Genomic DNA, 12,555 nt, shown 5'->3' on the forward strand with positions numbered 1-12,555 from the left:
TGCCAGATTTGTTTTGTCTTTTCTGTGACGTGGCCACGGCCCCGTGCTTGATGAGCACGGCCTCGTGCTTTTTAGTGACATGTGCTAATTTTTTTTGTCGTTTCTGGAAGGTAAGCACAGCCCCGTGCTTCCTGAGGCACGCCCTGTGCTTTTTACTGACATGTGCTAATTCTTTTTTTCGTTTCTGAAAGGTGAGCACGGCCCCGTGCTTCCAAAAGCACGGCCCCGTGTTTCCAAAAGCACAGCCCCATGTTTTGCTGTTTTCTTTGGTTTTTCTTTGGCTTTTCATTCGTTTCTTCGTTTGAGGCTTGGATTCACTTGAAAATACATTTTAACATGATAAGTAGTTATTTTAACTATATTACACGATAGAAGTTGCAGTTTTTAGAGATTATTTGATGCTAAAAAGATGTATATTTTTATATACATCAGTGTCTTAGTTAGACACTCTCTTTTGGTTAGTGAATCATCCGGTAATTGATTCGCTAATCTTTATACATGAATTTTCCTTTGAACTTTTAGTTCATATAATTTAGTTTGAGGATCAATGATAATTCATTCCAACTAAATTCGTTTTCCAACTTCTTTATTTCTCCCCCCTAATGTTGGGAATGCTGATTTACTGAAGTGAAAACTAATGAGTTATAAACAAATGTCACATTAACAGCTCTAAGTAAATATAATCATAGATATCGACAAAAATTCCCAACTTCCTTTGTGGCCTCATCTTTGTGTCTTGTGGTGGATTAATTTTAGTATATAACACACATTAGATGAGAAATACTTGGTTATTGACCAATAACCAATTACAATGGGAAGGAAGTATCATAACTTGTTGGCTTGATGTGGATTAGTTTTTAAGGCATGCAAAACCATATGTACTCAAATACAAGCATGAACATTTGCTCTCGTGATAATTGCCTTTGCAACCAATTATAGACGTTGAGTAATTATCTTTAACAAAACAATTTATGTAAGAACATATTCCAATGATCATTATTAACTTGAGAATCAAATTCATTATTATAATCGAATGTAAATACACCAATCTTTAATAATTTGCTTGCTATCTTATTAGCTAAGCCATAGATCATGCAAACATGAAGTTGCGATCTTGATAACCATTTAGACGATGCATTGATTTTCAAAACACTAAATGTTATCATGTTAGGATATGTGTATCCTTTTCTTAATTCCATAACATCTAGGGATTCACACCCTCCTTCAGTTGGTATATTAAATATATTTCCCTTGAGAGCAATATTACATGCATAATTATTAGGAAGTACCTTTTGGTTCGTCAATAAATTTCACATCCTTGACTCGGTGTGGTCTAACCGGTCACGCCATTAGATAATCATGATCCATAAACTTATTTCTAATGATCGTATATGTATCATGCTTCTTAAATGCATGACTGTATATATGAGAGAACATTGTATTATCATTTCAAGCAATTATGTTATTTAACTTTTGTATTTTCACATTTTGTTCTCATATATGATTAATCACTTTGTGACTTGTGGTGGCTGATCTCATCATTAGCATGACCATCATTTTAGTTCTGATGGTCGATCTCATTATAAATATAATCATCGTTACAAAGTTTCAATTATGTCCATGATCGTAACGATCAATGCATATATAGTCACATTCACTTCAGGGAATTATATAAAATCAAACCATTTTCATGGTTTATTCACATATTCTCTAACACAAATACAAAATCATTTTAAACCTTTCATATAATTTGTTAAGGATATGCTGCTTCAGGAGCATATTTAAGGTTTGATAAATGAAAATTGTATGATTAAGATTTTCCTTATAAATTAACTTTCTCTTCACATAATATAAATTGAGAAATAGTGATATGACCGAGTAATGTAAATCATGTGGGTCTTAATTCTTACGCCATTTGTAAAGCTATAATAAGATTTAAGGAATATGACATTTCGATGTTGTATCTAAGCATATTTTCACTCTACGATAGAAAAGTAATAAAACACAATTTTGCTTTGGTTATTTTATTCAATACTATCTATACAAACAAATAATAGCATAGAGAATATAATATACATATAAAGCCAAATTACATAACGCATGATATTATAGCATATCATCATATAAGACAAGTCATACATAAAACTATATGAAATATGAATAAACCAAATATATGTGTAACTTATTTATGGTAGTGTCATGGTTTGATGGTAAGAGCTTTATAAAAAACACATTTAAAGGATTTACTATAATATAAAGTGCTATTTAAATACTTTATAATACCATCCATGACTTGATTCTATATTCATTACAAAAAAAAATTATTTTTCTATCATAAATAAAATCTTTAAATAAATTATTGATAGTAGACAATATAATCTTTCTACAATTAGTCATCGTCAAAGAATGAGTATCATTTGAAAATAAAGTTCTAATTGATTTTATTTTCCGCAATCAGAATTATTCGAGTATTTACTATAACCAACCAGTAAACACAAGAAAAAAAATTATTATAATGCAACTTTACTCTTAAATCACTCGATTTTTCTACAAATTAATAAGGATTTGAAACCAATAAAGTATTGTCAGACAACAAACTGGAAATATACATTTTTCATGTTACGCATGTGTAGACATTAAAAGTAATAACCAAATCTATGGGAAATTCAATATGATTCTATCAACATTAGAGTATAAAATATAAACATATAGTAAATATTATTCGAACAATCAGACAATCATTAGAATTAATCAATTGTATGGATACTTGACATCATAACTCCTTTACGAACTTGTTTTCCAATAAAATAAAAAAAACATATTATTCGATAAAGTTTAATACTTAACTGAACTTGCAAATTAATCTAGTTAATGATACAATATCATCGATCAGTCACTGAAAATTATTAATAAATTTTGTTTTACGACGAAAGTATAATCAACAATATTTTTCTTGAATAAAAATTTTGGTACAAAATCAGTTAACAAATTTGGTTGTGATTTAAAATACAGAAACAAAATAAAGTCACAAAAAATAATTGTTACTTTATATAAGCATATAGGAAACTGTGATCAAAGAGAAATTAACTTCATAGATTAGATTTAAGTTTAGTTTGACTAAACCTTAAAACCAACCCCATCTTTTCTATCTGTTATCTCGCCGTGAAGAAAAGTAGAAAACCTCACACACAAAAAAATATACTTATCAAACAATCCGTTGCTCTTGTAATAACACACATGAAGTTATAGTAATCAAAGTAAATAACATTTAACCTTTTTTATTGCTAAATTAGCATACGATTTTAATAACTTTAAATAGAGATTCTGATACGAATAGGATTTATAACTAGCTTGATTAACACATATTTGCAAAGAACAAATCAGAAAGTTGGTTTATAATATAAAATTAGCGTATAAAATTAGGAATTGTAACTTTGGTCACTGACATCACGTATGCATGCAATCTTGCACAAATTCTATATGCTTTATTAAAGAGAAAATAATAGTTGGAATAATAATAACAAATAGAAATCTCAATTTAACCAAAAATCATACGAATCACAATATGGATTATTACGAGAGGTGTAAGAGAAACATTAAACAAATCTCTAACACACCCAAAATTGTGTGAACTACAATATGCTTTATGTTGAGATGATAAAGAATAATGCTAAGACGATATCCACATACCTTATGATGTGAGATCCAACTCCAAAAGCAATTCATGCTGATAACGTGTTGTGAAACAAGTCTAATAGCTAAAGAATAAGAGAAGACATGTAAGGAGAAAGATGGAGATTTCATTAATTATGTGTGTATCACAAGGAGGTACAATGAGATGTATATATAGGATATGAAAACTTGAAGAAAAAGCCTAACTATATTTGGTATTGATAACCACAATAATATATATTTATAACATAAAGGACAATGTGTTTCTCCAAATTTAACCATGAACAAAAACATTTTTTCTCTTCTCCCATCACAACAACTTTTATCCATCTCTAAAAAATAGAGAACCCACTCACGTAATATTGAGAATGGGTTGGGAATGGTCTAAGTCCATATATATAATTCAGTTAAGTGCAAAAATCATTGCTGTGGTGGGAGTCGTTTTGCAGGACTCGATGTTGTGGCAAAAACGCAGATATACCATGTGATGACCATTTTAATTATTATGTTTAAGCGTGAATAGATGGGTTTTCCTTCAATCTAAGTCCATATATAAAATTGAGTTAAGTGCAAAAAATGCCCCAAACCCGCTTTAATCGGCGCCGTATTTAAGCCTTAGATCCGTCCTTTCCAACTCACCGCCCTTCCTTTACACCGCCGCACCACCACGTGCAATCTACTACAACCACCCGGGCAGTTCCCGTCTTGCTAGTTCTGTGTTTTCGGTAATTCGACATCAGTTTAAGATTCGATATTTTGGGATTTGTAAATTTGTGTTTTTGTTTGGTGCAATCCCGAACCAGTAAAAAGAAGAATTGCTTTGGGGTTTCTGGCCATTTGCCCCATGAAGTTTTGGATTTTAACAACGAAATGTTTGGGGTTGAGTTTGAAAATACTTATAGGCTTTTTAATGTTTTCAAAAAGCCAATAACACATGTATAAGTATGCAAAAATATCTTGAATGTACTTTGATGAAATGAACATCTAGATTACGAAATCAATAATTGTATATCTCAACTTTGATGAATAGAAGTTGGCTATGCAATTTAATTGGGGCTCCATATTATCGGTGGTGGATTATGTGTCTTTGAATGAGTTTATAAGTTTCATTTTAACTTGATCTTATACCACTGTGGTTTTTACGCACAAACACATCCTAACAATTTCAACACGGTTGTCTACATGACATTTTGGCCTTCATAGTGAGTTGGGTGTCCCAAAATTTGCAGCATTAGAGTTATATATATTAACACTTTATAGAAAAATATTTAAAAAAAAAACTATTTTGAGGGGGTGGGCTACGCCCCCGGCTGGGTCCGCCCCTGCTAGAGGTTTGGGGAACTCTCACATACTAGACACCACTCCAAATAAATATTAATGTTTGTTTTACTCAACGAGCGCGCAACAACCGTTCCAATACCGCCTTCGAAGCTAAAATACAAACTATTGTCTGGACCCAACCATTCCAAACAAGTATTCAGTGATCGAATGGAATCCTTCAGCCATAATGTTCTTCAAGCTTTTAACCGAGTAGACATCTCAATTGTCCAAACCCTAGCATAAACAATCCAAACCCAGCCAAAGTAAAAATGGCTCACACAAAATCAACAGTACGTTGTTTAAGCTCGTTGAATGCTTCCACTGAGGCCGACTGTCTTACCTAGCTTCACCCCCCCCCCCCCCCACACACACACACATAAGTCGATCCGCCACAAAACACATTTTACGTCGATCTTGAGAGAAAAAAGTATACTAAACCGATTTTTAATGGTTCTCCACCGATCCATAAATCGAGCCAAAGCATGAAGTTCGTCCCGTTACCAGTAACAAACTTCCTATAACTGCACAAATTATATGTGTATTCCTCCATGGACCCGACACGATTACCTAGCATGAATTAAATTTCACGACTTGTCCGAGTGATGAAAAGACCCAATAACCCTTAAAATAATACTATTTTATGTAGCATTTGTAACTAAATATTAATGTATATTATCTATTTCGGTAGCATTGGCGTGTATGTTTTCATTTAATAGACGCATACATGGTTGGTGGAAGAATCCCCCTAATATTAGGCAGAACTATTGTTTTTTTCATAATTCATCACCTTTAATAATGGTTAAATAATGGTTAGATTAAACCTATCCCCCTCTTCTGACCCTTCCCTAAATTTCAATTTTTTTAATAAATTTTTTAGACATATGATGTGTGTCTAATGAATGTTTCTTTCTACGGAACTCACAATAAACTTTAATTTTTAAAACAGAAATTCCTAATAATACCATATATAACCGGCAAGTGTACCGATCGCAAATAGCATAGACCTAAGAAGTCCGAGTATCGAACACAAGGACACGTGAAAACGCCTAATGAGTATTAAACCCTAGACAAGACCGTCCTAAGAATAATATCTTTAATTGATTTTTAATAATTAACTACTTGACCTAAATTAATTTGACTAAATTAATTAACTGGAATAACTGGACTAACAGACAAAACTTAACGAGGTTTTAACGAATATGGAGAAAACGTTTACCTAGGTAAGAATCAAATTGACGATCGGACGAGCAAACAGATTGAATGATCTCACGACACCGGTATCTAAAGGTGACACAACCAAGGTTCACTCAAGCAAGCTAGATCACCTCCTGGTCTCACTAACAAACCCTAACTTACACTTAATTGATTTTAAAAATAAACCGGAAAACGATTACTAAGGTGTTCTAATGTCGACTCGATCTCCTCTCGGACTCACCGACACTCGACCTAATGGAAATGAATACTACACAACCAAGGATAGAGGAACAATTTAGATTAACACAAACTAGATCAACTAACCGCTCACAAACCCAAACCCGACAAGAACTGAACCCGCTTTCGCGCAATCCTAATCTTAGCATGCAAAGGCTATGAGACGACTTTACTTCTTATCATCTCTCGGTCTCTAAGAAGGTGTTTACCCGCCGAATTATACCAAAACACACTCAACAAAACCCTACGGTGATATCTACCGTAAAAAAAAAATTCTAAACACCAAGTAAAGAAACAAACAAGCAACAATTCAGAGTATATGTACTAGGAGCGTATATGTTATTGAACAACGTATAATTTATTTATCAGCGTGTAAGTACAATGTATATGTATAAGGAACGTATAAGTCACTTATACATATAACTTATACGGTGCATAACTTATACGGGCGTATAGGTTATACGGAGGTACTTATATGTGAATTAACTTATACGTTGAACAACTTATACGTACTGACTTATGCGTTGGAATAAGTTAATCGCTAGGGTGACTTATGCGCCCAAGGACTTATACGGGTGAAGGTGATTATTTCAAACAAACGGAATATAAACGGCGTATACGATGTAAACGATAGATATGGACTTATATGATGGTTAAGATAAGAATAAGTAAATAATTAATAATGAAATGTAACGTTTAAAATGAATATTCGATTTGATTAAATAATTGAACTTCAGTTTGTCTGATGAGGTTTTTGGTAAAGGCTTATTAACCCAGTCAGGTGCTCTGTCTCTTGGACCCTGCTAGGGGTTTCCTCCCCTAGAACCCCGCTTCCAGGGGCGCTGCCCTCGGACCCCGTATCTAGGGGTTACAATAACCTAGAAATATGATATGAATAGTGCTAGTTAATTGATATATGTAATTGGTATAAAGTTAGCCACGCCCAGTTAAGGATAGGAGTTACCATTTACTCTGAAAGGAATCGGCCCCAGGTGAGTTTCTACCCATTTCCTTGTTATGTTTTCGGGGTTGTGTGCATACTCAATGTAAAATGTAATACACTTACCTTACGTGGTAAGCGTATTCTATAGAGGATTATGTGATAGATATTAATTATATTGAGGTTATGAATAAATGTTTGTCGGTGCGTGAACAATCTTTGGATATTGCACGTATCACTAAAGAAGGTGATTGTTAGAAGATTAAGGTGAAGGATGCCTAGTGTGTCCGTATGCTATGATGTAAATTGCTTTGGTTACAATGGTACGTTATATACATTTATTGTATATATTGTATATGTGGTACGTGTAAGCAGGCATATGTATGGTATGTTGGTGCTACGTCCGACATAGTAAGTTAGGATGGCAAATCCCTCTAACTTCTATTGAACATAAACGTGGAATGTGATAGCGTAGATAAGGATTGCGGACCTATTAGTGTTTCTTAGATGGATATTATATGATTAACTATATATAGGGTTCCTTGTATGGATAATGGATATTGTTCCTTCTATGGATAATACACGTTGTTTCTTCTATGGATAGTATATAGTGTTCCTTCTATGGATAATACACGTTTTTCCTTCTATGAATAATATATAATGTTTCTTCTATGGATAATACACATTGTTCCTTCTATGGATAATATATAGTGTTCCTTCTATGGAAAATACACGTTGTTCCTTCTACGGATAGTATATAGTGTTCCTTCTATGGGCAATAGTAAATGTTCTTTTAATGGATATTACGTAACTTTTCTCTTATGGATATTTATACAAGGTTAAGGTACTAATATGTGTCTTCGGATACGTGTAAATATGTATGTGAATGTAATGTATGTTGCCTGATTAACTAGAACTCACTCAGCGTAGCTGACTTTTAATATGCACGCAGGTTAGGGGAATGAAATAGCTGGCTTGAGAGAGGGACACATGACATGGACTGGCATCGGAAGAAGAAGTGTTATGACGATTTATGAAAGTTTAAAGACAAGATTTTAATGATTATGTAATGAATGTTTGATGTTTTTATACTCCGCAAAAAGTTTTAATTCACTATGATTTGTAGAACTGTGTTTATGAGTAAATCCGACGTCCAATATAGGGCACTAGGATCGGGGCCTTTCATCGGGTTAATTGTGTATACGGTTTGTGGCCAAGGCGCCACACTGTGCCCATCACCCAATCTCGTGTCCGTGTGTGACGCGTGCAGAGCACCCTTGCCAATGCCACCTAAGTATGTCTAGTCACATATGAATATAATCTTGTTAAGTTCTTCCACTTATAAGCAACTCAAAGTTTATCTATCCAATGTGGAACAAACCAATTTTCAAAGTTTATCATTCTACCAATGTGGGACAACCAATTTTTCCATTTCACCAATTTTCAAGTTCTTAGCTATACATTTTGAATTATCGATATCGTATTCATGTCTACTCTTTGTACTCGTAACAATTAGTTTATTAGTAACACATACTAATAATTATTATTTGTACTAAATTTCCAACCGTTATCATCATCATTACCACCACTCACCACCACCATCCGCATCACTATCATACCATCATCATCGTCTTCGCCATCATCGTCATCATCATCTTCGGCAACGTCGGTCGTCGTCGTCATCATCATCATCAACTAAACAATTGGTTTATGACTATTTACGTTGTAATCATTGTAGTTGAAACCTACTAATGATTTCTTATGGATTGTTAATCAACTGCACTAAACGGCCAAAACTGTACATATTCATATTGCCTAAACAATGTCGTATTAGGTACCAAGTTATTTGAAATCATTATTCGTTTAACCATTGATCTTTGTTTCTTTGTTTATCTTCAATCGTGTGTCTGTTATTCGATATATAACAAGATCCATTGGTCAGGCATGCCGGCCCAAGCTAAGGCACATTGATGATATAAAATAAAAAGTTGACGATAGAATGTAGTACATAATATATTTATTCAAACCTAGTATACGATGAGTTTATAAAATATAATATTCTAGTAGAAACTAGTTCACATCAAGGTTATTCTAAGTTGATATTTAACTTAATTTAGTTTATTCACTTCTTTTGTTCAATCGGACCTTGAGACCATGCTTCATCATAAGTGTCGTAGAATTTGTGGAAGCACAGGGTGACCTTCCACCAGTTGAGTGTGATAATGGTAAATTATCATGGTCGCCACTATCTTCAGCACACACAAAGCCATATTCTTACCTAAACAAGCTCTTGGTCCAGTGTTAAATGCCGACCACTTGTATGAAGGCTCGTGTTTGATTCTCCCGTTGTTAGAAATCCATCTTTCAGGCTTAAAGTCCATACAATCCTCCCCCCCATATTGATTTCATCCTTCCCATAGAATAGAAACAAAGAATAATGTTGGTATTTTGATTTACTTTTATGCCACTTGGGAGGATTTCAGGTACTAACGGAGATTTGTTGTTCGAGGGGACCGAAGGATATAACCTTAAGGATTCACATAAAGCTCCATGTAGGTAAACCATTTTGTCTAACTCTTTCATGTTCTATCTTTTACATGTATTAACCTCCAAATGTGTGTGAATCTCTTCTAGAATCTTGTCTTGGACGGTTGGGTTTTTCGCAAGTAGATAAAACAACCAAGATAAAGCGGCGCCGATAGTATCTTTTCCGGCAGACATCATATTTAATAGGGTGTCTCTTAAAAATTTTGTAGGATCCATAGAAGTGCCAGTCTGATCTTTAAGCTCTCTCATGATCGCTGTAAAAAATATGAAATTTTTCGTGTCATGATTCATGTTATTGTACTCCTTTTGTGTTTTAGCCACGTATTTGTATATAAATTCATCAAGAATTCTCCATGCATTGCTCAGCTTCTTATCCTTCCCCACTCTAAGAGTTTGTTGCAATTTCCAAAGCCATGGTGGCGTAATATGTCTAAGCAAAAGAGCTTCTTCAGCATCTTCGAAGGCTTTCAAACACGGGTTGTATGGAAAATCAAGAGATAAGCTTTCCGGGTCATTTTCAAAGAGTAGTTTGCATACTTTATCAAAAGTAAATCTTTGAAATATATCCTGCAAATCGATCTCAGTGCCATGTTCACAAACAGATTCAAGTATAGGCAGAAGCCCATTTTCCACTTTGTCCCATACCGTTGTTTCCATCATGCTCTGAAATCCTTCATGCTTTAGTATAGAAAAAATAAGTTTGCGGTTGATCTCCCATATCTTACCATCAGAATTGAGTATTCCATCTCTAAGTATATCAAAGATCTGACGAAATTTGTCACCTTTGGGATAGTTTCTAAAATGCTTGTTTAGAATGTGATGGACGTCTAAAGGATTAGTGGTAAGTATTAAGTCCATGTTGCCTAACCAAGGTCCTTTCAACATGAATGTACCATGACTTTGTATCAGAAGTTCTGTGATGTAATCATTGATTCGATGAGCATTTACAAGAACACCCGGCGTCATACCAAGAATTGGCCAATTTGTGGGGAAAACAGCTCTCTGTTTTTTATGTGTGTATATGATCATTGCAATCAGAACAAGAACAAAATATATAAAGAAAATGAAAAAGTCTACAAGGAAAGCCATGGATAAGAGTTTATGTATAAAATGGATGGGATTGTGATGCTTTCTTATATAGTCCTTAAAGTGATCCACAATATTTTCTACAACAATGCTAGCTACAAGTGTCATTAAGTGGTTTGCAATTTTGCATATTCCTTTTATAGACGTGGGCCAACTACAAGCTGCATACGAGCATTCACTATGCCTAAAACAATCCCCTTAAAATTTGGCAAAGCTATTGAGGTTTTCTAATTCACGGGTTGTTATTTCTAATTCGTTTGGTTTTTGGTTTCATATTTTTGTTGACTAAATTTTAATTGCATTTATGACTTGAATGTGAGTCAATGTCATATACATAGTGTATTTAATATTAATTCATTTTAGATTACTAAGATGAGGTGAATAAAGGTTTGGAAATGGTGTCAAACGTTAAGGTGGCCCGGAGCACGTACGTTTGTAGATGGAAAGCAAGTGACAATTTTGTTGATATTTTCATGCTAAAAAGTCAAAGGTGGGAGCTCAATAGTCTGAATTATCCTACGTTGGATAGCAACGTATGGTTGAATTTGTTTCAATATAGGTAAACTAATTTATGTGGAAATTGTTACTAGACCACCCAATGCATATGGGGTTTGTTCATGGAGTCAATGGAGCATCTTATGGTTCATTGCCACTGGCGAATATTTGGGCCATCATCCAGTGCTGGGTGAAACTCTCGACTTCGAAAGGTTTTGAATCAATTAATGAGCACAAGAGAAACAAGGAGGATTGTTTGATAGTACAATCAATAGTGTTTGTTATTTTATGGTTGATTTGGAGAACATGAAATGACAAATTTTAATAACGTGTTGATATCGAAAGACAGAATTGTTTTCAAAAAATAGTGCTTTTAGTAAAGTTGTTTTTAAACTGGTGTTTTTTTTAAGCTTTTTCACAAATCGTGTGACGGTGGTTTGAAGCCACGGTTTGTCTCTTTTTTTCCAAGTGTGTTAGATGGAGTTTCAGAAAACAATAAAGTGTGATTAAAATAATACAAACCATGGTTTGAATCCATGGATTGCACCCAAAATAATAACCTAATATCGTTTACGTGAAGAAGGTATTTTGCTAGTCAAACGGTGATTTGAAACTACAGTTTGATGTTTTTTGTTATTTTTTTTAATTGACTGTTGAGTAAAATAAGAATGTACACATGAATATTTTTGTTTTTAGTCTGACCTGGTTCAAGACCACGATTTGATTTTTTATTAAAAAAATTCAGCAATGCTCACATGTGATTTTGATTCTTTTTCTTCATTGAATTCACGTTACAATTTGTATAATACACCCATGACCTTCAATTTTTCATTTGAAAGATTCTTTTGGAATCTAATATATTATTCGTACATCAAGTTTAGAATCCATACATGCAATATATATATATATGTATATATATATATATATATATATATACACAGAGAGAGAGCAAACTTATAATAAGAAGTAGATTTTTCTTAAGAAGTGTAGGAAGTTTGTTTTCACTATTCGATCTAATAAAACATACCGCACGATAAATACACTGCAACTAAAATAAAACACAA

The 12,555-nt window shown here is 33.6% G+C and overlaps 1 pseudogene; it reads right to left on the reverse strand.

The window, feature by feature from the left end:
• Nucleotides 1-9,436: 9,436 nt before the first annotated feature.
• Nucleotides 9,437-11,111, reverse strand: LOC143544758 (alkane hydroxylase MAH1 pseudogene; annotated as a pseudogene).
• Between the last annotated feature and the right edge of the window lie 1,444 nt (nucleotides 11,112-12,555).

This window comes from Bidens hawaiensis, unplaced genomic scaffold (genome assembly GCF_021521415.1).
Source record: "Bidens hawaiensis isolate Kalapana, Puna unplaced genomic scaffold, B.hawaiensis_p1.1 tig00013745_1, whole genome shotgun sequence".
NCBI lineage: Eukaryota > Viridiplantae > Streptophyta > Magnoliopsida > Asterales > Asteraceae > Bidens > Bidens hawaiensis.